A 23,642-nucleotide genomic window follows, 5' to 3' on the forward strand; every position below is an offset into this window, starting at 1 on the left:
AATGTTTGCTGTTTTTAAAATGATTGATTAATGGGCCCCACCCTGGTATTAATTCCACCATGCTACAAATTTACCAATCTAAAAATGTTTTGCTGCAAGGGCTAATTAAGTGACTGCTGATATACAACCACATTTCGAAATTGCACCTTGTGTATTCTATTATTCTAACTCTCAACAGTAGTTTTTAGTTGTGTATTTTTGTTTTGTTGCCTTATTTGGCCCATCCTCGATCAATGTCGTGGAAAGAGCAGGTGTTCCTAATGTTTTGTTGTCCATCTGGCAACTTTCCACAACATTTACTAAAGAATGGCTTTGAGAAGTTTGAGAAATATACTACATTGACTTAAGATTTCCTTTGGTTAGAGCAGAGAAGACTGACACCAGAGGACTTTTTGTTGTCGAAATGTTTTTTTTTGCTGGGAGGAGTGAGCTGCTGCAGCAGTCGGGTGAACTAGAACGAACTATTGCTGGAGATCACTGTTGGGAGGAGGGAGAGTGGATAATTACGGACAAGGAAAGGGCTTCGGGCGTTTTCTCTTACTTTGTTGTTAATGGAAATATGTCTCTAAATTCGCGATTGAGTTTTTATTCGTTTTGACTTCGTTCTCTCCGGACATAGTGAAAGAAGATAAACTAGGTGGATCTTTTCAGTACACGGACACCGTGCTGCGGGGAGCTCAACCAGTGAACTTTTCATATGGAATCCATGCAATGGAACCAGGCTTCTGTTGTGTTGACTGAGCTGTATAAGTGTTATTGCAATATGTAGTGCATGCATTCGCATAAAGGGAACATATTCAACTAGCCCCGGAATTTTAGGGCACTTGTTTCACTTCACAAGCAGGTCTGGAGGTATTTGGAGAGCGTTCAATCCTGCAGTCATTTTTTCTTCTAAGGAATACTGAATGATTTCAAGGCTGAGACAGGGACAACTTTCTCAAGCAGAGGTGTCTGTCACCCACCACGGGTCGCCACCGTTTTTGTAGTCAACCAATTGCGTATGGTCACGGATTAAAAGTGCGCGAAAGGCAAATCTTCATAACCATAGACTTTATGGAGGGCCAAGGCGACCAGGCAGCCGCCTTCGTAGAACCCGAGGCGGACGGCGCGGTGTCTGACAGTTTTTCCAAACTCTGGACAGACGTGATGGGGATGCTGGTAAGTTTGGGGGCAGTTTGGTTTGGGGGAGGGGAGACAGGAAGGTAACAACCAACTGAGAAAAGCTTTTCAACTGTGGCCCTCAAAGGGGGACAGTCATTGCCCATTCAGTAGTTGATGCTGGTTAATGCATGTAGGCTTAAATCACGTCCCAAAACAACAACGCAAGGGAAGCGGTTCTATTTCTCAAAGCGCCAAGCTCAACGTTTACTTTCCATCCTCCATGCCCAACGTGTGGGTTTCGGATTCGGGTATTTCCCTTCTTCAACCTGTTCACGGGGAGCTCTTCTGTATTTGAGGTGATCGGATTTGAATGAAACTTGGAATCCTAGGAAAATGGTATGTTGCTCTTGATGTGGAAAAGTAACTGTTTGTGTGCTGTTATTCAAGTCCACTTGAGCTGCGAAGATGTCAGCAGTTACATCTTTGCAGATCAAGCTTCATTGCAATTCGTTGATTTAACTTCACTGTCGCATTGTTACACCATTGTAACAGTTCCCTTACAAAAAAAAAATATTGCTGTTTTGAAACTGCAGTAAAAGTGCAGTAACTGCAGTGGACTGTAGTATTTTGGACGCAGTATTTGCAGAATAACTGCAGTGTACTACAGTTATACCGCACTGTAACTGCAGTTACACTGCAAAATAACTATAGTAAAAACAGTATTATTTTGGACGCAATATTTGCAGCATACTGCAGTTATACTGCACCCTAATTAAGCAATAAGGCCAGAGGAGTTGCGGATGTGTGGTACATGGCCAATATATGAAGGCTAAGGGCTGTTCTTAACCACTACGCAACGCCGAGTGCCTGGACACATCCCTTAGCAGTGGTATATTGGCCATGTATCACAACCCCCTGAGGAGCCTTATTGCTATTATAAGCTGGTTACCAATGTAATTAGAGCAGTAAAACTAAATGTTTTGTCATACCCGTGGTATACTGTCTCATATACGATGGCTTTTAGCCAAACCGAATTCAGGGCTCAAACCACCCAGTTTATAACTGCAGTTAAACTACACTGTACTGCAGTTATACTGCACTCTAACTGCAGTCTTTTTTCGTAAGAGTTCGTTAAGTTTTAGATGAGTTGAGCACCGCTAATGCCTGAAACACTTGTTGCTGTGCTACTGTAATGGAATGTTACTTTGGGAAGGTTATGATGAGAAACATTGTTGCAAATTGCATTTCTCAAATCAGATTGTCACATTTCAGGACTGAAAATATTTCATTGTAAGTTTTTCTTGTTAGTCCAATATCAGTGTGGACCTTCAAGCACGTTGGAATAATAATTGGCACTGTTTTGACTACAGTATCACTTTGATGTCAAGCAATCGTAGTCCTCATAGGCCTATACCAATCCACATCTACCTAAAGTGCATGGCAAATCCTGCAATTAAGATAAGGAAACGGTCACGTTCATCTACATAATCACCTTTGCCTCATGTTTTTTGTTAGGGGCCAGGGTGACACAGCCATCTTGACGTGTGTGGGCCATTGGATCTGATTGATCAGTAGAGCAAATGTGTTTTGGTCTTTGCCAGTGTGAATGGTGTTTCGTTTGAAAATCAACGTGTTAATTTGGTCTCGTCTGGCTCAGTAGATGTGAATGGAGTGTGAAAGGGCCTAGCACAGAAGATAGAGACAGAGGTGTGTGTGTGTGTGTGTGTTACTGTGTGTGGGGTGTGTGTAATTGATGAAAGTGTCTTCTGGCCTCTGACTCGGGGTGGGAGACATGGGACTCCTGCCAGGCAATTTTACCAGATGTAGTACTTTGGAGGCAAATGTCTAGCAGTGCTCTTTGATGTCTTTCTCCTGCCTGCAGATGGAACGCACACACACACACAAACACACACACACGCACACGCACACACACACACACACACACACACACACACACACACACACACACACACACACACACACACACACACACACACACACACACACACACACACACACACACACACACACAGAAACACTAGTGTGACACCTCCTCCATAGGTGACTGCAAGCCACAGCCTTTCACACATCCTCCCTTCTCACGGATACCTGAGACTGGGGCATGTGGTCTTTTAATGGATGTTATATCACCAATAATGTAATTATGATTAGGTATGCACGATATATCGGTGAACATATCGGAATTGGCCAATATTAGCTAAAAATGCCAACATTGGTATCGGCCGATGTCGAGTTTAACACCCAATGTGCTAAACCGATGTAAAAGCTGACGTGCATACCTATATAACGTAGGTACATGACATAATGATGCCACGTAAAATGTTGCGCTATACGTGCAACACAGCATTCCTAAACTAGTCCACAATCTCTGCTGTGCGGATCAAGCAGTCACCAAGTCAAGCAGTCATTTGAAAGAGTAACAACATTTCAGTGAGACAACTCAAAGGCAAAATACATTAAAGCCAAGATAATGGAATTCATTGCCCTTGACAATCAACGGTTCTCTGTCGTGGGTGATGTTGGCTTTTGCCGACTGGTTGCGCACCGGTTAACACTACCAACTGCGCTATTTTTCCGATGTTGCCCTACCGGAGTTACACAGTAATAGAGTCACTGCTATTAGCTTCACGACATACATACTATGGAACGCCGTGTGGGTCTTTGCATGTCAAAAAAGATACAGTAACACTGTCAAAGCTGTACAAAAAAAGTCTGCAAACAAGCAAACACCGGCCACGAACGATGTGTTTACAATACCGCATTGGTAATAAAGCATAATTTGTTCGACCGCAACTTCTGGGGTAGCTAGCTTTAGCTTGGTACCTAGCTAACACCAATACAACCAGCCTGAAAACAATGACCAGTAAAAACTGCAGTCATTTTCATTATTCTTAGCAATGATTTAGGAATCCTTGTCAGTAAGTATTAGCTAGGTTGCCACTTGTTCTTCGCCTATTGAAATTGAACTTCAGTTCATGAAAATAAATATCTAGCCAGCTACTTTTATTTATTTATTAATTTCACCTTTATTTAACCAGGTAGGCAAGTTGAGAACAAGTTCTCATTTACAATTGCGACCTAGCCAAGATAAAGCAAAGCTGTTCGACAACATACAACAACACAGAGTTACACATGGAGTAAAACAAACATACAGTCAATAATACAGTAGAGAAATAAGTCAATACAATGTGAGCAAATGAGGTGAGATAAGGGAGGTAAAGGCAAAAAAAGTAAATACAATATAGCAAGTAAAACACTGGAATGGTAGATTTGTAGTAGAAGAAAGTGCAAAGTAGAAATAAATAATGGGGTGCAAAGGAGCAAAATAAATAAAATAAATAAATACAGGAGGGGAAGCGGTAGTTGTTTGGGCTAAATTATAGATGGGCTATGTACAGGTGCAGTGATCTGTGAGCTGCTCTGACAGCTGGTGCTTAAAGCTAGTGAGGGAGATAAGTGTTTCCAGTTTCAGAGATTTTTGTAGTTAACCCTGTTGCCCAAAGCTAACGTTGTAAGCAGCCAGCTAGCTTCATCCGGCTAGTGAGGCTCGACCTTACTGGGTTATGTGTTGTGAAGCTAGCCACAATAAGGATTAGGCACAATAGTGGAATTTGTGTTTTGCCTTCAAAATAAAAGTATGTCATTGACAGTGATGCAAATTAAAACAAATAGTATAATTATGCAATACTTTTATTTTGAAGGCTAACCGCAAAGTCCACTATTGTGGCTAATCCTTATTGTGGCTAGCTTCACATAGATGGGTCCGACCACCATTAATCAAATAAGAACTGTCTTATAAATTAGGGTTATTTTAGATGATGACACCTAGCTAGATAACTAGCTAACTATAGCTACTGAAACAGATTATGTCGTTTTGCTATGTTTTTGGGGAAAAACATTGTTTGCATCCATGAGCTAGCTAGCTTTTTTTTTATGACTAGCACTGTAGGTGCGCGAGACAACTTTACCAGCATCATAACATACGTATCGATGAATCGTTGTGACATATGAAATACAAGTGATAGTGTAATCAATGTGTAATAACTACGTAAAAAATGTATGAGCGCGTTAAATTACTATGTGACGTGCAGTCATATTCAGGTCCTGATTGGTCAACAAGCTTATTTGACACGTCAAATAGTATTAAATATAATATTTTTTGTCACGCAAAGACCCAAACGGTGTTCCATAGAAATCCTTGTTGAGAATGAAAGGAAAATATCGGATATCGGTATCGGCCAAAAATGTCATATCGGTGCATCACTAATTATGATGTCACAGAACAGAGACACATCGGATTTAATGTTTTTCACACTGGTCACTATTAGGTCAGTCAATAACCGTTAGAATATAAAAAATATATATGCAGTACTAGTCAAACGTTTGGACACACCTACTCATTCAAGGTTTTTTCTTTATTTTTACTATTTTCTACATTGTAGAATAATAGTGAAGACATAAAAACTATGAAATAACACATATGGAATCATGTAGTAACCAAAAAAGTGTTAAACAAATCAAAATATATTGAGAAGCATTTATTTGGGCTGCAATCTGAGGTGCAGTTAACTCTAATTAACTTATCCTCTGCAGCAGAGGTAACTCTGGGTCTTCCTTTTCTGTGGCGGTCCTCATGAGAGCCAGTTTCATCATAGGGCTTGATGGTTTTTGCAACTGCACTTGAAGAAACTTTCAAAGTTCTTGAAATTTTGCAGATAGACTGACCTTCATGTCTGAAAGTAATGATGGACTGTCGTATCTCTTTGCTTATTTGAGCTGTTCTTGTCATTATATGGACTTGGTATTTTACCAAATAGGTCTATCTTCTGTATACCACCCCTACCTTGTCACAACACAACTGATTGGCTCAAACGCATTAAGAAGGAAAGAAATTCTACAAATGTACTTTTAACAAGGCACACCTGTTAATTGAAATGCATTCCAGGTGATTACCTCATGAGCTGGTTGAGTGAATGCCAAGAGTGTGCAAAGCTGTCATCAAGGCAAAGGGTGGCTACTTTGAATATATTTTTTTGTTGATTACAATTTTTTTTTAACCTTTATTTAACAAGGCAAGTCAGTTAAGAACAAATTCTTATTTACTATGACAGCCTAGGAACAGTGGGTTAACTGCCTTGTTCAGGGGCAGAACGACAGATTCTTTACCTTGTCCGCTCAGGGATTCAATCTAGCAACCTTTCGGTTACTGGCCCCATGCTCTTAACACTAGGCTACCTGCCTCCCCAATCTGAGATGTCTTTATGAATCTAACCATCCCATTGGGCATAGATGTCAATTCAACGTCTATTCCACGTTGGTTCAACGTGATTCCATGAAAACAGCTTTGATCAAATCAAATAAAATTGTATTTGTCACATGCGCCAAATACAATAGGTGTAACCTATTGTGAAATGCTTACTTACAAGCCCTTAACCAACTACGCAGTTTTAAGAAAAAATAAGTGTGCCTACTGCACTGGCCGATCGGATAGCTCAAATCACCGTCTCAAATCAAGTTTGATACAAGCCTAAGTGAGATTTCACAACTTTTAAAACCGTGACCAGAGAGAGACTGTCAAAGAATACAGCAAAGACCTGCAGTTGTTATTAGTGAGTTCATGTCTAAGTTTTTATTCAGCACTGTCAACACTGTTTTTATTCAACACTATTACAAAATATAAAATGCGCTTCTCCCTACTTCCGCTCTTGCTGCAGCTGCAATGAATGAGTTGCAAAGTGTATCGATCGCACTGCGTTTTGATTGTTTTTATCAGCTCGTCGTGTCTATTTAAAAATGGAGGAATATTTCACTTTCTCTGGTCACATGAACAACATGAACTTGTGAATGAGGCAGATGCGGTGTGACTCGAGCTTCGCCATCAGGTGGAAGACGGTGTCCCCTCTCTCTGGTCAGTCTCACCGGAGGAAAGGAAGGAGAGAGCAGGGACCGTGAGATGCGGACCCTTTACTACTCTCCCTCCCGTCGCTGCCATGTTCAAAACAACTGGGAGCTTGTACATCTCTGACTTGGGAGGTCGTAAAACAACTAGATCCGACTGGGAAAAATCTTTTTGAACGGTGATCCAACTCTGAATTGTGACGACCCTCCCAGTCTGTCTGCCGTATTCTTTCTTTTTGCTCTTGTTTTCCTTATTAGGATGTTGTTGGGTGGAGCTGGGAGGGTCGTCAGTGAAATGGGACACACCTGGGCCCGTCCCGGGATAAATGCACCTCTTCCCCATTCATTGAGGAGACACTCTCCATTTCATAGAATTTTTTTTTAACCTTTATTTAACTAGGGAAGTCAGTAAGAACACATTCTTATTTACAAAGACGGCCTATAAACAGTGGGTTAACTGCCTTGTTCAGGATGACAGATTTTTACATTGTCAGCTCAGGGATTCAATCTAACAACCTTTCGGTTACTTGCCCAACACTCTAACCACTAGGCTACCTGCCTTGCAGTGCAGACACACTGTTTGATATTGGTTGTGGCATTTTTTGGGGCAGGTTTTGTTTGATTGCTTTGGAATCTTTCAACACTCCTCATTATCCCCTGTATACACGCAACCACTCACTTACTCTACTGATTACTGACTACACACACCATTGTTAATTGTATGTAGGTTACCTCAGTTAATAAATATATTTTTGTTATTCCTTATCTCCACATTGTCTCCCTTTTTGTTTCGGGCTTTGAGCCGGTTCGTGACAGAATTTTAAGACGGAAACTCTGTCATCTTTCTAGAGCTCCGACTTTCCGACCTAAAGATCACTGACGTCATGATTTGACCTAGTTTTTTTCACTGAGTTCCCAGTTGTCTTGAAAGCACCATGACCCATCAGATGAAGGTACTGTCAGTCTAGGAAAACATAAAATCAAATTATTTGCAAATTATTTCAATTTATGCTCAGCTGTTCTTCGCAAGTGCTACACCAACTGATCTATTTTGTTATCAAAGCTCGAGTTTTGAAATATAATATGGTCTGAGAATAACAATATTGACAGGCCAGACAATATGCTGTGATAATGTATTAGGCCTACTGCACAAACCTCATTCCTACATAACTGTTTTTATTAGGTTAATGTAACCTTTTATAAGTCATGTTTAAAAAAGATATATATATATATATATATATATATATATATATATATCTCGGCTTGCTTTAGACTGCAAAGTGATCTTGACTCAGAAAAGGTTGGTGACCAATGCTCTAGAAAAACAGACTGGAAATGGCTTGAATACTGTAGCTCAGCAGCCAACACGCCATCTGAAATCTGTGGTGTTTCACTCAGTATTTCTCAAAGTTATTACAGGGCCAACAATATATTAAATCCCCAATGTTTATGAAACATGTACAGTTCAATGGGCCTCAACACAATTGATTCCCTATCATTTTGGCAGCAAAATGGCCATGCTATATTTAGTTTGTTTTTAGTACGTAAGGCTTTTCTATGGCCTTTGTCTCTGGGGCCCTACATAAGAATGCCCTTTTGAGTTAGCTAGTGCCTGGGCCTATTAAAACATCTGCTGTTACAGATTAGTATGTACAGCAGCTGGTTGGAGTTGACACAGCTTCTCAGTAACCTAATGGATGTAAAGTATGCACCGTTTTTTCCCCCTGATATAAATCTAATCTAGCTAATTTGGTCATATGACGTGTCCACCACTGCAGTTTCTTTGTCACTCAGTACAGTTTTAACTGCATTAGAGAGACTCGGATACAGTAGGCTAATGACCAGGAAGTGAATTGAAATTCCAGTTCAAGAATAAATTAATTGAATTATAATTGATCCTAAACCTATCAATGACTGTGTAATGAAATAAGAATTTGTTCTTAACTGACTTGCCTAGTTAAATAAAGGTTAAACTTTTTTTTTTTAAATGACAAGGTGATTCATTATTCATCATAGTTAACTAAAGCTCAGAGGGATATGGTCCTGTGTGTCATGCTGCCTTTGGTGTTATTGCTTGGAGCCCATCTGGCTGAGGTTAAACCACTTCTAGGAACGTTTTTCATGAGAATACCTCAGTGAGCCAGTCATTTGTTTGTGGTTGCAACCGGGTATACACAGCCCTAATTCAATTAACGGTCTGGGGCTGTTACAGGGTATAAAGCTGTTGCATTAATTGTGCATTGGCATTACTGTTGCATGAACAGGGTTAGTAGTCTGGAACAGACCGAATTGGGTCTCCTCAAATCGGACCTTAAAATGTTTTGTATGATGGGTGTTGTTAATCTTGTGTAGCTTTCCAAAATAATGTAAAAGGCCATGTATAACATTTCCACAGTGTGACTGTGTATGGATGCAGGTGTGTATGGGTGGATATGTGGAAGTACCACTCCTCAACAGCACATAGTACACAATTTAGTACACCTTTAATACCTCCCTCTGCAAATGGTGTCTGAGTTCATACCATGTTGTTTTAGCTGGCATAGCAGTTAGTTCAAACAGTGATTTTGCTGTAGTCTGCGTCAGCCTCTAATTTGAACACATATCTGGACAGCTGACAGTCCTCCCAGGCAGCTAGTCTCAAAGAGCTCTTTCATCCCAATCTGCATGGATTTTTTTCTTCAATGTTAAGCATCAAGAAGACATTTTATTAGTTGAGAAAGGAGTATCTGTTAGGAGTGTAAAGTTGTTCAGATCTCAATACAGTATTAGTGTGTTTTGTCTCCATCTCAAGGGCTAGTTCACACTTCACATATGCTGAATGCCATTTTCCTGTTACTCAGCCTTTGATGTGTTTTATTAGAGTGAGCCCCTTCAGCCCACATGTATTTTAAAACTCTCGACTGTGACAACATATGGTCAACGTAACAGAAACCTCCATTTGTTCAAAGAGCTTTTCCTCCTCCCATGTGGCATTGTGTAGTCTGCCTCAGCCTCAGCCCCCCCTCTGTCGTAGCCCAGCCTAGTATAGCCACATTTGAGCCTAGAATGGACAGATCAGCTCAGATCTACCCCTCCCAGTCCTGGCTCTTATTGTTGGTGTCAGGGGCCAGGCAGTGCTGGCAGGTTTTTCTCTCAGAGCTGTGGAGGATATCCTCAGGAAACACCTCTGGAGGGGGTGGGGCTCGCCTCCCCTTGGCCCCTGGCTTTCCTCCAGCCTGGACTGGGCTGCTGGTTGAGGTGTAGGGGTTAGTGATGAGCGGGTTGACTCATAACTGCAGTCCCTGCAGTTATATCCGCGGGGTGGGTGGGTTTAGAGTCATCAAATATTGTGTGGATGAAGGGTGGGTGGGTGGCGGGCGGATTGAATAAAGAGAAAACAATACTTTAAAAATCCATAAATGTATAATTCTTGTGCAATTTAAATCTATAGGCTACATTGATGTTTTTCTTTTATTATTTTAAGCAATCTGGCATTAGTGCATCAGCCTAAGGTTCAAGGCCTAACTGTACAGTGGCTTGCGAAAGTATTCACCCCCTTGGCATTTTTCCTATTTTGTTGCCTTGCGACCTGGAATTAAAATGGATTTGTGGGGGGTTTGAATCATTTGATTTACACAACATGCATACCACTTTGAAGATGCAAAATAGTTTTATTGTGAAACAAACAAGAAATAAGACAAAAAAAACTGAAAACTTGAGCGTGCATAACTATTCACCCCCCCAAAGTCAATAATTTGCAGAGCCACCTTTTGCAGTAATTACAGCTGCAAGTCTCTTGGGGTATGTCTCTATAAGCTTGGCACATCTAGCAACTGGGAATTTTGCCCATTCTTCAAGGCAAAACTGCTCCAGCTCCTTAAAGACGGATGGGTTCCGCTGGTGTACACCAATCTTTAAGTCATACCACAGATTCTCAATTGGATTGAGGTCTGGGCTTTGACTAGGCCATTCCAAGACATTTATATGTTTCCCCTTAAACCACTCGAGTGTTGCTTTAGCAGTATGCTAAAGCAATTTCCCTGTGTTTAGCTCCGTCTGTCATTCCTTCAATTCCGACCAGTTTCCCAGTCCCCGCCGGTGAAAAACATCCCCAAAGCATGTTGTTCTTGGGGTGATGAGAAGTGTTGGATTTGCGCTAGACATAGTGTTTTCCTCGATGGCCAAAAAGCAACATTTTTGTCTCATCTGACCAGAGTACCTTCTTCCATATGTTTGGGGAGTGTCCCACATGCCTTTTGGCGTACACCGAACTGTGTGCTTATTTTTTCTATAAGCAATGGCTTTTTTCTCTCCACTCTTCCGTAAAGCCCAGCTCTGTGGAGTGTACGGCATAAAGTGGTTCTATGGACAGATACTCCAATTGCTGTGGAACTTTGCAGCTCCTTCAGGGTTATCTTTGGTCTCTTTGCTGCCTCTCTGATTAATGCCCTCCTTGCCTGGTCCGTGAGTTTTGGTGGGCGGCCCACTCTTGGCAGGATTGTTGTGATGCCATATTCTTTCCATTTTTTAATAATGGATTTAATGGTGCTCCGTGGGATGTTCAAAGTTTCTGATATTTTTTTATAACCCAACCCCGATCAGTACTTATATATCCCAACCCCGTCCACAACTTTGTCCCTGACCTGTTTGGAGAGCTCCTTGGTCTTCATGGTGCCGCTTGCTTAGTGGTGTTGCAGACTCTGGGGCCTTTCAGAACAGGTGTATACATACTGAGATCATGTGACAGATCATGTGACACTTAGATTGCACACAGGTGGACTTTATTTAACTGATTATGTGACCTCTGAGGGTAATTGGTTGCACCAGATGTTATTTAAGGGCTTCATAGTAAAGGGGGTGAATACATATGCACACACCACTTTTCAGTTTTAAATTTATTTTTAATTTTTAAACAAGTAATTTTTTTCATTTCACTTCACCAATTTGGACTATTTTATGTATGTCCATTACATGAAATCCAAATAAAAATCCATTTACATTACAAGTTGTAATGCAACAAAATAGGAAAAACACAAAGGGGGGTGAATACTTTTGCAAGGCACTGTTCGTGCACCAAATGCTTTTGGGAATGGGCTGAAAAAGTTAACATCGATCCACAGAAGCAAAAAGGCCAATGTCGGAGTTTGATTCAGTAAGAGAAAATCTGATAAATTAGACTTTAGAATGAAGAGAAGGGAGGGCCAGAACAGTAATGTTTGGGAAAGATTTGGTAAAGGGGCAAAGAGGATGATAGCAGTGCCGGCTATGTTATGCGTGATGTTTGTGAGGCGATATACAAATTTGTCACAAGACGGGAACTTCAAACAGGCCTATGGCACTTCAAGGGAACTGTAGCCTACTGTTCAGATGGGTTAAATGGAAACTGAAATCTGGACACTGACTGTAGGTTTATAACCTCTCACATAGCCTTAATATTAACTCATGTAGAATTTCTTGCAGTAAAATTATGCACCAAATGTAGGCAAAATTTGACTTGGGAACAGGAGTGGAGAGATGATAGATTTTTTTCAGCATCTTGAGAAAATGCAAATGCACAGTTAGTTACCATCTGTAGTTGTGCTATCTTTATTAGTGTCATAAAAGCTGATAGTATTTCAACCACATAACATATGCATCCAAGCCAAACTGAAATCTTTTCAGAAAAATGTTGGGTTGATTTCACAGCTTTCTATTTCCTTACAACCGGTCAAACTGATGTCATTTGGAAATTTTGCCCCAGACAATCTTCCCCATTTTTTTGTTGTTAAGTTATTGCATTTTGTCCCTTGGTCCCTAAATGTCTTTTCTCTGCGAAAGAAGCAGAGATCACAGAGAACTTTACCGATGTTAACTAGATTGAAGCATTCATTCTATCCATTTATGACATTATTGTGGTGAGCAAGAGTTTATTTAGTCTTCTAGGGTAACATACGTATAATGACAGAAAAAAAGGTGAATGTATCAAATTATAGACAAGTTGAATAACAAATAGTCCACCAAAATGTTGGGAATTATAAGCAGAAACGTATCTAAGTCAGGCAAAAAGAATCCTGCATAACCTGTCAAAAAATCTTTCTGCCTCATAAAAATATTTTTCTGCACATATAGTCTGGCGGTTGTATATGGTTTATTAGCAATTTCAGGCGGGTGCCAGTGAACAAACAGTTGACCCGCGCACTACTAGTAGGGGTGTATGGGTGGGACAGGTGTATTAGCACGGGCAGAGGCCATTGTGCCCCACTACTAAAGCCTGGAGGGAGGAGTGGAGCGAGAGATCCGCCAGCCTGGTCGGTCTCTTGGGGCTGGGGTTGGAGCCGGTGTGTTCCATGAGGAGGAAACGGAAGCCAGGTACTAATTCACTCACTCCCATTTGAAATGAATCATAAAAATTATTAAAGTGAGTGAGAGGGTTTCTTTAACCTCCACCCTATAGTGTTCTGAACAGGTAACAATTGTAACTGATGGTACCATTGTCGTTCTATCATTATGTCAGATACGCAATGGCCATTTTCATTTGTCACTATGCGCTCCACTAGAGCAGTGGTTTCCAACTACAGTCCTTGAGTACCCACAACAGCACACATTTTTGTTGTAGCCCCAGAAAAATAAACACCTGATTCAACTCATTGAGGGCCTGATGATTAGTTGACAAGTTGAATCAGGTGTGATTGTCCGGGGCTACAATACAAATGTGTACTGTTGGGGGTACTCAAGGACTGGAGTTGGGAACCACTGTCCTAGAGGATGTCTAGCTAGTCTCAAGGCTAGTCCTGACACTGACAAAAGCATTGTCCACAGCGCGAACAGAACAACATGCAACCAGTATGACAAACAGTGCTGTCAGGAATGTGTTCCTAAAGCTAGGATTAGAACACTTTAGCTGAAGTTAATGGTTTAGAGACCTCTGGAACCTTCTGCTGCCATGACAAATAACAAGCACTGCTTTGAGAGAGAACACCAAATCTTGCATGTAAAGGGGGACAATATCAATTGAAATGAGCTAAATTAAGAGATTAGTACTGTAGCTAATTTGGCAGTTAGTTTAGCATGCAGGACCAAAGAGGTCAGTCAGCGAACTGAGTTTAGCCCTGCATGCTGGTTATGGAATTCTTTAATAACTCTGACAGAAATGGCTTGGTGTGCTATTTACAAGGGGGTTATTTCAGCTGTGGAGTACACATTATTGCTGCTAAAAAAAAATGACAGAAAGAACATTTTGCTGGCTTGAGGTATTTGTCCTCATAGACTAATAACATTGACTGCTCAGGGAAATCAGGACCTTGAATGCATCCAGGAGAGGTATTGAATAGCAACACCCAGATTTCCCTCCAAAGAACAGGCCTTATCAGTAAAGGGTTGCAGCTCTGGCACAATGAGAGCCTAGAGTAAATGTTTCATCACGGTCGTTTAGGTTGGATTGAAGGGCACCGATTGAGATACTGAGTTATGATTGGAAAAAAGAAAACCAACTCAGCAAAAAAAGAAACGTCCCTTTTTCAGGACCCTGTCTTTCAAACATAATTCGTAAAAATCCAAATAACTTCACAGATCTTCATTGTAAAGGGTTTAAACACTGTTTCCCAATGCTTGTTCAATGAACCATAAACAATTAATGAACATGCACTTGTGGAACGGTCGTTAAGACACACAGCTTACAGACGGTAGGCAATTAATGTCACAGTTTTGAAAACTTAGGACACTAAAGAGGCCTTTCTACTGACTCTGAAAAACAGCAAAAGAAAGATACCCAGGGTCCCTGCTCATCTGCGTGAACGTGCCTTAGGCATGCTGCAAAGAGGCATGAGGACTGCAGATGTGGCCAGGGCAACAAATTGCAATGTCCGTACTGTGAGACGCCTAAGACAGCGCTACAGGGAGACAGGACAGACAACTGATTGTCCTCGCAGTGGCAGACCACGTGTAACAGCACCTGCACAGGATCGGTACATCCGAACATCACACCTGCAGGACAGGTGCAGGATGGCACTAACAGCTGCCCGAGTTACAACAGGAATGCACAATCCCTACTAGAGGTCGACCGATTAATTGGAATGGCCGATTAATTAGGGCCGATTTCAAGTTTTCATAACAATCGGTATTTTTGGGCGCCGATTTGGCCGATTTGTAATTTTTTAAAATTATTATTATTATTATTTTACCTTTATTTAACTAGGCAAGTCAGTTAAGAACACATTCTTATTTTCAATGATGGCCTAGGAACGGTGGGTTAACTGCCTTGTTCAGGGGCAGGATGACAGATTTTCACCTTGTCAGCTCGGGGATTCAATCTTGCAACCTTACGGTTAACTAGTCCAACGCTCTAACCACCTGCTTTACATTGCACTCCACGAGGAGCCTGCCTGTTACACGAATGCCGTAAGAAGCCAAGGTAAGTTGCTAACTAGCATTAAACTTATCTTATAAAAAACATTCAATCAATCATAATCACTAGTTAACTACACATGGTTGATGATATTACTAGTTTATCTAGCCTGTCCTGCGTTGCATATAATCGCTTAGGTACATGTTGCTCCAACCATAAACATCAATGCCTTTCTTAAAATCAATACACAAGTATATATTTTTAAACCTGCATATTTCGTTAATATTGCCTGCTAACATGAATTTCTTTTAACTAGGGAAAATGTGTCACTTCTCTTGCAAACAGAATCAGGGTATATGCGACAGTTTGGGCCGACTGGCTCGTTGCGAACTGTGAAGACTATTTCTTCCTAACAAAGACAGCCGACTTCGCCAAACGGGGGATGATTTAACAAAAGCGCATTTGCAAAAAACGTCAATGCCTTTCTTCAAATCAATACACAGAAGTATATATTTTAAACCTGCATATTTAGCTAAAAGAAATCCAGGTTAGCAGGCAATATTAACCAGGTGAAATTGTGTCATTTTGCGTTCATTGCACGCAGAGTCAGGGTATATGCAACAGTTTGGGCCGCCTGGCTCGTTGCAAACAAATTTTCCAGAATTCTACGTAATTATGACATAACATTGAAGGTTGTGCAATGTAACAGGAATATTTAGACTTAGGGAGGCCATCCGTTAGATAAAATACGGAACGGTTCTGTATTTCACTGACAGAAAAAAAAAACCGTTTTGTTTTCGAGATAATAGTTTCCGGATTCGACCATATTAATGACCTAAGGCTCCTATTTCTGTGTGTTATTTTGTTATAATTAAGTCTATGATTTGATAGAGCAGTCTGACTGAGCGGTGGTAGGCACCAGCAGGCTCGTAAGCATTCATTCATACAGCACTTTCGTGCATTTTGCCAGCAGCCCTTCGCAATGCATTGCACTGTTTATGACATCAAGCCTGTCAACTCCCAAGATTAGGCTGGTGTAACCGATGTTAAATTGCTAGCTAGTTAGCGGGTACGTGCTAATAGCGTTTCAAACGTCACTCGCTCTGAGACTTGGAGTAGTTGTTCCCCTTGCTCTGCATGGGTAACGCTGCTTCGAGGGTGGCTGTTGTCGATGTGTTCCTGGTTTGAGCCCAGGTAGGAACGAGGAGAGCGACGGAACTACACTGTTACACTGGCAATACTAAAGTGCCTATAAGAACATCCAATAGTCAAAGGTATATGAAATACAAATCGTATAGAGTTATAGTCCTATAATTTCTATAATAACTACAACCTAAAACTTCTTACCTGGGAATATTGAAGACTCATGTTAAAAGGAACCACCAGCTTTCATATGTTCTCATGTTCTGAGCAAGGAACTTAAACGTTAGCTTTTTTACATGGCACATATTGCACTTTTATTTTCTTCTCTAACACTTTGTTTTTGCATTATTTAAACCAAATTGAACATGTTTCATTATTTATTTGAGGCTAAATAGATTTTATTGATGTGTTATATTAAGTTAAAATAAGTGTTCATTCAGTATTGTTGTAATTGTCATTATTACAAATACATAAATAAAAATAGAAAAATCGGCAGATTAATCGGTATCGGCTTTTTTTGGCCCTCCAATAATCGGTATTGGTATTGGCGTTGAAAAATCATAATCGGTCGACCTCTAATCCCTACATCAGTGCTAAGACTGTCCACAATAGGCTGAGAGGCTAGACTGAGGGCTTGTAGGCCTGTTGTAAGGCAGGTCCTCACCAGACATCACCGGCAACAACGTCGCCTATGGGCATAAGCCCACCGTCGCTGGACCAGACAGGACTGGCAAAAATTGCTCTTCACCTACGAGTTGCGGTTTTGTCTCACCAGGGGTGATGGTCGGATTCGCATTTATCATCAAAGGAATGAGCGGTACACCGAGGCCTGTACTCTGGAGGTGGAGGGTCCGTCATGGTCTGGGGCGGTGTGTCACAGCATCATCGGACTGAGCTTGTTGTCATTGCAGGCAATCTCAAAGCTGTGCGTTACAGGGAAGAAATCCTCCTCCCTCATGTGGTACCCTTCCTGCAGGCTCATCCTGACATGACACTCCAGCATGACAATGCCACGAGCCATACTGCTCGTTCTGTGCGTGATTTCCTGCAAGACAGGAATGTCTGTGTTTTGCCATGGCCAGCGAAGAGCCCGGATCTCAATCCCATTGAGCACATCTGGGACCTGTTGGATCGGAGGTTGAGGGCTAGTGCCATTCCCCCAAGAAATGTCCAGGAACTTGCAGGTGTCTTGGTGGAGAGTGGGGTAACATCTGACAGCAAGAACTGGCAAATCTGGTGCAGTCCATGAGGAGGAGATGCACTGCAGTACTTAATGCAGCTGGTGGCCACACCAGATACTGACTGTTACTTTTGATTTTGACCCCCCCTTTGTTCAGGGACACATTATTCAATTTATGTTAGTCACATGTCTGTGGAACTTGTTCAGTTTATGTCTGAGTTGTTGAATCTTGTTATGTTCATACAAATATTTACACATGTTAAGTTTGCTGAAAATAAACACAGTTGACAGTGAGAGGACGTTTCTTTTTTTGCTGAGTTTATATTTCGTTCTTTTGGTTGCATTTGAGCAGATTTGTTTTCTCTGTGCATACATAGTCAATTGGCAGTTAAGTTGCAGAGTGAAGTTGATGAATACTTTCGATGTGTGCGTGAGTGTAATTGGCTTTTGGCTCAGAGTGGATGGTTACATGGCCACATAGCTACCTACAGCTGCCTGATTAGGAAAGTGTTTCTTGGTCATCATGGGGCATGCTTTTGTATCAGATGAGGCGTTTGGTTTGTATGGTATGCCTGTGATGTGTAGAGAGCTGCCATACACTACTACTGCTCAGCAGTGACCCTTAGATGCCTCTCCAGATCCCATTAATAATACTGTTGCAGCACCACCCACCACCTTCCCAGGGTGGTCACATTGAGAATGACAGGAATGCTATGGCTAATTGATTTGATAAGTAGGGGTCAGAAGGTCCCATGTCACATCCATCCCCAACATCTCATCATCTCCTCACCCATGCACTCACATGGCCTGGGAAGGGATATAGCCTAGGTGTGTATGTTACCCACCAATAGGCCTAGATTCCAGTCAGAACACTCTCTCCTATACATCTCTCTGTTAAGGGGAAAAGGTAGCATATTCTAATGTGGAATCCTGGACTGAAACCTCTCTTCCTATGGCTGTTAGTGAGCCATGTATTTAAAAAAAGAGCGGGTTAACTTTACCAATAAATGTCTACATATCATGCAGAAGTATTACTACAATATAAACAGTACACTGTTGAGCAATCCCTGTAATCCGTCTTAGATACAGTAAACCATGAGACTGGTCAATCAGGTCAGTCCTCCCACTAGTGGTTTACCCCATTGACTTAGAATAACAAACTCCAGCCTGAAGTTTTACTGGAAGATCGACACAATATTTCCCCCAAGCTGTTTGTCAGATGGTTGTTGCGTAAACTACTGAAGTGAAGTGAGGAGATTGGACCTGCCCCAAATGGGTTGTCACAGTGTTCTTCTGAAGAGCCTCAGCTGAACAGGAAATTTGGGAATGGTTGGTAAGGAGAGTGAGAACAGCGTTTTGGCTTTAGACGTGGGGGCTGGGGAACTCTCTCTCTCTCTCTCTCTCTCTCTCTCTCTCTCTCTCTCTCTCTCTCTCTCTCTCTCTCTCTCTCACTCTCACTCTCTGTAATTGTCTGGGTTAATGGTCTGGGTGTTGTCTTTAATAGCCTGTTCTTACTGTTAGCATGACTATTGAACTTGACTCAAGACAGGGTGGTGCACTCTTGTATGCACGAGTGGGAGCCGTTATAAAAGCAAAAACATTTTTGTTTGGTCTACTGGGTTATGGCTTCTGTTCAACTCTATAAACCGTCATTGTTGTCATTCCTTCCATTTTCTTTGAATTCAATACACACACATTCCACCCACATTAACAGAATTTTAGGACACTCAGATTTTCAACTGGTTGGTTGGTTAGTCAGCTAGCCTATCAGACACAGACCCCAGTTTTGTTGTTGGTCAGATAACACTGAGAGAAAAAATGCCTTCTCCATAGGCTCTGTATTAGAAAAAGGCTGTTTTGATTTTCTCAACTTCCAGATGTTTCATCCCCTCCAATCTCCCATTGTCGACAGTCAATACCCCACAAATCACCCCCTATCCACTGGTCCCATACCCCCCCCCCCAGTACCCTCCTCACACTGCCATATCAACTATTGTTATCACATTCCCTCACTCCCATAAACGTAAGGTTGTATTTATTGTTATTTCATCAAATCATGCCATTGATCGTGATATGGATATTGATCCATACTGCTCTCAGCTGCATGATGGGCTGTATGAGCTCATGGCAGGAGAGGAATCCCAGGTATGCTAACACACACTGGCCTCCCTCAGAGGAACACTGCGGTAAGGAAAGACCTAGCACACTGTAACAGCACTTTAACAACAACACAAGAAAGCACATTGTGACAGGGCGAGCCATAGGCTTTCGGTCTGGAGCTTGGAGAGTTGAAGTATTACAGACATACAGTGCTGACGGTTGAGACGGAAACCATGCTCAGACAGTATTCTAGGCATTTAACACAGACGGCCATGCTATACACAAACTTCTATACACAAAGTGGAGTTGTGACTGAGATGTTTCTATGCAGACATGGCCAGCTTGTTTAATAGGCCCAGAAAGGTCATGAACTTTTACTGATGATCTGGGTGAGTTGTAATCAGGCGTTCTACATGAACAGACACAGTGAATGCAACTGTATTGTCTGGGTCTGTCTGTCTCTGTCTCCCTCGTGGACATGGTCGGCTTAACTCTGGATCGATTGTGGCATGTTTATGGTGATTAGGCAGTACTGTAGCTAGTCTCTAATAAGAGTGTGAGGAATGTGAGGGAAAGCATGTGCCTGCCCTGGGCCCGGCGAGGGAGGGAGGGAGGGCTCCATAGGGAATATCAGCCATCTCTAACCATATGTCACAGCCTGGACGTAGCTGGAGGTTCTAAGGAATATATTCTAGTCAGGGAGGCAGAGTGAGGAGAGAAAAATAGAGCAGAACAATCTGGACTTTTGACTCAGGGCCTATGTCTGCAACTCATTTAAATACACTGTTTTTAATGTGTAATGCATTACCGATGGGTGATGGTTAAAATTCACTTCCGGTTTGTGTTTTTCCACAGTGTTGCTCAGACTCGTTTGTTTTTAATCCTCTGTTGTTTTCAATAGCCCTCTCAGAAGAAGCCCCTCTCTGCATCCCTCAGGGTGTGTGTGTGTGCCTGCCCAATGTGTGTGTGGCACACTGCCTCCACAGTGCCCCATTCATACCAGGCTGGCATGGAGATACTGGGTCCTGTTCAGACGACCATAGAGAGACAGACAGAGAGACTGTTCACTCCTCACAGAGTGACTCCATACATGCTGACCACTCACCAAACCAGGCACTGACTAGATCAACATGGATGAATATTGAACGATTGGCCATCACTGCTATAGCTGAGATGTCTATCATGTCAACAGAGGATAGCGTTATGCACTCATAATTAAGTATGAGGGCTGGGTGATATGGCCTAAAAAGCATATCAACAGTTTTTCAAACTAATGGGTGATTTGTGATATACAGTGCCTTCAGAAAGTATTCATACCCCTTGACAAATTCCACATTTTACAGCCTGAGTTTATAATGGATTAAATATTTTTTATCACCCATTTGCACACCATACCCCATATTGACAAAGTGAAAACATGTTTTTAGAAATGTTTGCAAATTGGTTGAAAATTAAATACAGAAATGTCTAATTTACATAAGTATTCACATCCCTTGCTATGACGCTACAAATTGAGCTCAGGTGCATCAAATTTCCTTTGATCGTCCTTGAGATGTCACTACAACTTGATTGGAGTCCACTTGTAGCCAATTCAAATGTTTGGACATGATTTCGAAAGAAAGACACCTGTCTATATAAGGACCAAACTGAGCAACCGGGCAAGAAGGACCTTGGTCAGGCTGTTGACCAAGAACCCAATGACCACTCTGACTGAACTTCATACAGTAGTTTCATGGCTGTGATGGGAGAACGCACCAGAAGGACAACAGTCTCTACAGCACTTCACCAATCTGGGCTTTATGGGAGAGTGGCCAGACAGAAGCCACTCCTGAGAAAAATACACATTACAGCATTCCTGGAGTTCTCAAAAAGGCATGTGAAAGACTCTGAGAGCATAAGGCAAAAGATTCTGTGGTCTGATGAGACAAAAATGAAGCTCTTTGGCCTGAATGAAAAGAGCTATGTCTGGACAAAACCAGGCACAGCTCATTACCCATCTAACACCATCCCTACTGTGAAGCATGGTGGTGGCAGCATCATTATATGGGGATGTTTTTCAGCAGTAGGGACTGGGAGACTGGTAAGGATAGAGGGAACAATGAATGAAGCCAAATACAGGCAAATCCTTGATGAGAACCTGCTTCACAGTGCAAACAACCTTAGACTGGGGTAAAGATTTACATTCCAACAGGACAATGATCCCAAGCCAAAGCAATGCTGGAATGGCTTTAGAACAAGAATGTGAAAGTCCTTGAGTGGCCTAGCAAAAGCCTAGACTTGAATCCCATTAAAAATCTGTGGAAAGATTGCTGTTCACCGCTAGGCTTGGGCAGTATCCAGATGGTCATACCCTCATACCGACCTTGTGCCATACCGGGATATTCGGTAAAACCCCACTGAGCTTTTCTAATCCGAAGGTTAGCAATGCTAACAAGTACATGTAAAATCCCATATAGAATGCTAACTAAATGCTAATGAGCGTATTGTGAACATTTTATACAGTCTCTGACCGAAACAATTTTCAGGATAATCATCCCAGCTCATAAAGTTATACAAGTAACAAAAAAATGCTACTCACAGTTTGCTGCACTCACAAAACAAATATTTGACAGAAAGGCTCTTGATCCAGGAGGGGATTCTCTGCTTTTACCGGTGAGATAGCTAACAAGCTTCTAAATTAGCAAACCAAATGCACAACTGCAGAGCATTTAGCAAATTTTAGACAGTTACCTTAATAATTATACGATATCTAGCTGCTAAACATTCATTTGTGAATTCAACACTGCAACTAGATCACCTGCTGGGTGACTCACAAGACTCCGGTCTCTTGTCGTGGTGTGCTTGTAAACAAACACAGCGTGACTGGGTACTACCGGTAAGCTTTATAATAGAAAATTACTGCGATACAGGCATTTGGAATATTGCGCTTAACATGCATTTGAATTCATCAAATTCATTCAATTTATTGCCCAGCCCTACTAAGTAGTTATGAGTCCAAACGCTTCAGAGAGAGGCTCTCCAAGACCAATGAGTTAGTTGATTCTCTCCCTCTGGTTTCCTGGTAAAGAAATACGACGACTCTTTTCAAGGAAAGAGGTGCGCCATAATGAGAGTCCTCATAATAACTGCAGTGCAGGTTCTGCATCTTTACTGTTATTTTACAGTTCCTTGAAGGCTCGTCTCCAACAAGGCATATTGGGGCTTGTGTATTCTGTTGAGTAAGGTCTTTCTTGTTTATGTATGAGGAACCACACCACACTTCCACACAAAGACAGGAACCCAGCAGAGAGCTGAAAGCCCCCCTGTCCGGAAGAGGGTGTTTGGGTTTGGGGTTTAAAGGGCATGTTAGATCTGTATGTTAGCATACCAAACCCAGGAAACACTTATGGTTGGCCGTATCTATTATTTGGACTTTCAATTTGAATGAATGCCTAAAATACACATAGCGAAGACTTTATTGAGGTGTATTTTCAAACTGGGAGTTGTATGAAATGTGTGTAAACAGATGTGTATGAATGGCAGGGTTGTGCTGCACTCCATCTCTAGACACAGCTGGTGGCTGCCACCTCACGTGGGTGTGTGTGTGTGTGTGTGTGTGTGTGTGTGTGTGTGTGTGTGTGTGTGTGTGTGTGTGTGTGTGTGTGTGTGTGTGTGTGTGTGTGTGTGTGTGTGTGTGTGTGTGTGTGTGTGTGTGTGTGTGTGTGTGTGTGTGTGTGTCAGGTGGAGCTGGAGGCCTTAGGCTTAATGGACTGTGGAGGCTATGGGCTAGTAGAGAAACACACTGGCATGTACACACAGCACACATACGCCACATGCACAGCACACCGGCCTCTAACAGAGAAACAAACAAACAAAAACACACTGACCCAGACAGTTTTCATCTCTACAGGAACTTGT

General features: G+C 41.8%; 1 protein-coding gene across 1 annotated transcript in view; it reads left to right on the forward strand.

The window, feature by feature from the left end:
* Window positions 1-23,642, forward strand: part of LOC106571830 (SAM and SH3 domain-containing protein 1-like) — a 337,413-nt gene that overhangs the window by 223,885 nt on the left and 89,886 nt on the right.

This window comes from Salmo salar, chromosome ssa15 (assembly GCF_905237065.1).
Source record: "Salmo salar chromosome ssa15, Ssal_v3.1, whole genome shotgun sequence".
Lineage (NCBI taxonomy): Eukaryota > Metazoa > Chordata > Actinopteri > Salmoniformes > Salmonidae > Salmo > Salmo salar.